This window comes from Pyxicephalus adspersus, chromosome 4, assembly GCF_032062135.1.
Source record: "Pyxicephalus adspersus chromosome 4, UCB_Pads_2.0, whole genome shotgun sequence".
Lineage (NCBI taxonomy): Eukaryota > Metazoa > Chordata > Amphibia > Anura > Pyxicephalidae > Pyxicephalus > Pyxicephalus adspersus.
The window spans coordinates 113,558,504-113,562,360 of record NC_092861.1 but is presented as its reverse complement, the minus strand read 5'-3'; positions in this window follow the sequence as shown (position 1 = coordinate 113,562,360).

The window sequence follows — 3,857 nt, the reverse complement described above, 5'->3', positions numbered from 1 at the left end:
GTGGCAAAATCTACAGTTTGGTACATCATGAGAAAGAAACAAAGCACTGGTGAACTCCGCAATGCCAAAAGACCTGGACGTCCACGGAAGACAACAGTGGTGGATGATGGCAGAATCATTTCCATGGTGAAGAGAAACCCCTTCACAACAGCCAACCAAGTGAACAACACTCTTCAGGAAGTAGGCGTATCGATATCCAAGTCTACCATAAAGAGAAGACTGCATGAAAGTAAATACAGAGGATGCACTGCAAGGTACAAGCCACTCATAAGCCTCAAGAATAGAAAGGCTAGATTGGATTTTGCTAAAAAACATCTAAAAAAGCCAGCACAGTTCTGGAAAAACATTCTTTGGACAGATGAAACCAAGATCAAACTTTACCAGAATGATGGCAAGAAAAAAGTGTGGAGAAGGCGTAGAACAGCTCATGATCCAAAGCACACCACATGATCTGTAAAACATGGCGGAGGCAGTGTGATGGCTTGGGCATGCATGGCTGCCATGGCACTGGGACACTAGTGTTTATCCATGATGTGACACAGGACAGAGGCAGCCAAATTAATTCTGAGGTGTTCAGAGACATACTGTCTGCTCAAATCCAGCTAAATGCAGTCACATTGATTGGGAGGCTTTTCATAATACAGATGGACAATGACCCAAAACATACAGCCAAAGCACCCCAGGATTTTATTAACCTTATTAACCCCCGACAATAATCCCGAGTGTGACTCCACATCCCGAGGGTGGATTCCACTTGCAAAAAGTCGGTAATCCCGAGTCACACTCGGGGTAAAAAAACAAGCCCCCCTTACCTGCACCCCGCGCTCCAGGAGCGATCTAATGATTCCGCTCTGATGCCAGGACATTTCTGAATTGGGGGTGTGGCGGGGTGGGAAATTTAAAAGCAGATTACCGAGTAATCCACTTTTAAATGCCACTCGGGGTCCCAGCTACGCCGCTGCTCGCATCAACAGTTAGATGCGAAGCACAATGCAGGACTTCTGGCCAATTACAAATTTAAAAGCAGATTACAATGTAATCAGCTTTTAAATGGTTTTTACAGTAAAAAAACAATGCACAACATTTATTAAAAGTACATATTTTAGTGCACCAAACATCATTGCCCAGTGCCCTGATTTACATTTTGCCCACTATTTGCCCTGACCTTGATCTGATCTTTTGAAATTTTTTGAATATATGATTAAATGATTATAATAAAATAAATAAATATATTTATCATACCCGGGAGGTAATCCTAAGAATTACAGGCCCACAATATAAACAAAAATTTATATGCAAAAAAAAATAGGATCACTTTTTGCTTAACAAAATTGACAGAATTAGAACGCTCAGGGGGTTAAAGCAAAGAAGTGCAATATTCTTGAATGGCCAAGTCAGTCACCTGATCTGAACCCAATTCAGCATGCATTTCATTTGTTGAAGACTAAACTTTGGACAAAAGGGCCCACAAACAAACAGCAACTGAAAGTCGCTGCAGTAAAGGCCTGGCAGAGCATTAAAAAGGAGGAAACCCAGCATCTGGTGATGTCCATGTGTTCAATACTACAGGCTGTCATTGCCAGCAAAGGGTTTTCAACCAAGTATTAGAAATGAACATTTTATTTTCAGCTTTTTAATTTGTCCAATTACTTTTGAGCCCCTGAAATGAAGTGATTGTGTAAAAAAAAGGCTTTAGTTCCTCACATTTGTATGCAATCTTTTTGTTCACCCACTGAACAAAAGCTGAAAGTCTGCAGTTCAACAACTGCATCTGAGTTGTTTCATTTAAAATTATTTGTGGTAATGTACAGAACCAAAATTAGAAAAAAGTTGTCTCTGTCAAAAAATTTATGGACCTAAGTGTATATATATATTTATTTTGTTTATATATATTCAGGCACAAATGGGGGAGAAATATTCTCCCTGATAAAGATAACCCCATCAGGTAACATTTATTACATACCACATGGTGTATGTAATATATGTATTACATACCGACTGGTATTTTAGATACAGTAAACATCTGGTTCACTATTTCCCTCCAACATTTTGTTGCTATGAGACTGACAGTGATTATCGTAAACACAGTTTATATAGTATTACACTCAATGTAGCCATACCTACCATAACTATGGATCCAAAGTGGCTATACTCAGTCCCTCTTTCCTATGACAATTTATCAGTACATCAATGGGGGGATGGGGGCATCGGCAAAATATGGTCGGTGCATTAGGAGCTGATGGTGGTTACAGTGTCACCCCATATAAATATATATTTTACAAGAGTTTAAATACTCAAACAGTAAAAAGAATTTTACTTTTGTTCTAGTGTTTTAGAAGTAATGACTAAATATGTATTTATTACAGGTAGTTTCTCATATATGTTTTTTGCCAATTATATTTATTTTCTCTGCCTGAAGGAACTGCCCAAGTCTGAAGACAATAATAGGAATAGGAATAAATACAAATACTAAAAAAACTTGAAAAAACAAAACAAAATAAAGGTATTTATATACAGTGATATAAGTAAGATATGCTATCAATGTTTTCAAAGCACAATATTTAATATTGTGTGCAATCCATATATACCTTTAAAAAATATTTTATGGTTGTAATATAATATATCCTTGGTAGTGCTAATTTTTATCACTTGGAATGACCTGTTGGTCTTATAAGCTATTTTATCTTTATCTGCATTTGGTGTCCAGTAGTAAGTATTCAGTGTGCCATCAAATACTGGATCGCCAAGAGGAGAAGTATCAGGCACCATAAATGTTCCTAGACAAGGTTCTGTGACACGTTATGTCCATAGTACTGAACATGAAAGTTTGTTTAATATTTCATCTTGTTTGTCTGAAGAAAACAGATTCCAAACCTCACTAGAAATAAGACGAGTTATTGGCTGAAGATCAGCAGTGTGTATTGATATTATGAGATGAGATGAGATTATGCTATAAAAAATAACAAGAACAGACCCTTACTATCACAACCAATTTTTATACATGAGAAGCTTTCATATGGAGAAAGGGCCAAGTTCATTGTTTAATCTGTGTTGATTCATCTAAAAGGTAAAAGGTCAGACTTCTGATGTCTGGAACATCACATCCCCTAGATTTTTTTATTGTGATAAAGGGGGCTTTTCACTCTTTGTTATATGCACATGTACAGATTATAGAAATAACACTCCTATCAATACATGAGAATGTTTTGTAAACCTATAATGTATATACTGTACTATACCATACACAAGGACAGCCATCTTTTCTTATTACATATCGTATACTGGTTTTGCATCTTGTTTTGCAGTGATACACAGCAAATGAGGGTCTTGGGGATGAAGGGGAGCAAATGCTCACTCTAGTGGCTAATTTAGTTTCTGGTTTCATAAAATGATGGACTAATTGAGCCTCATTTATTAAAGATCAAAAGCCCTCTGCTCTCAAAGCCTAGATAAATTTTATCTAAGTCCAGAATTGAAAACTTTTGCCACATACCCTGTTTCCCCGATTATAAGGCACTGTCTTATATTTTTTGAAATGCCAAAATATGCATATATGGGGATGTCTTATTTTTCCATGAAGAAGACTACAGTACACATTTATTGTTGAAAATCACTCATGATCACTCATGTGCCATTGGTTGTCCCCTTCTGATCACTCATGTGCCATTGATTGTCCCCTTCTGATCACTCATGTGCCATTCATATTCCCCTTCTGATCACTCATGTGCCATTGATTGTCCCCTTCTGATCACTCATGTGCCATTCATATTCCCCTTCTGATCACTCATGTGCCGTTCATATTCCCCTTCTGATCACTCATGTGCCATTCATATTCCCCTTCTGATCACTCATGTGCC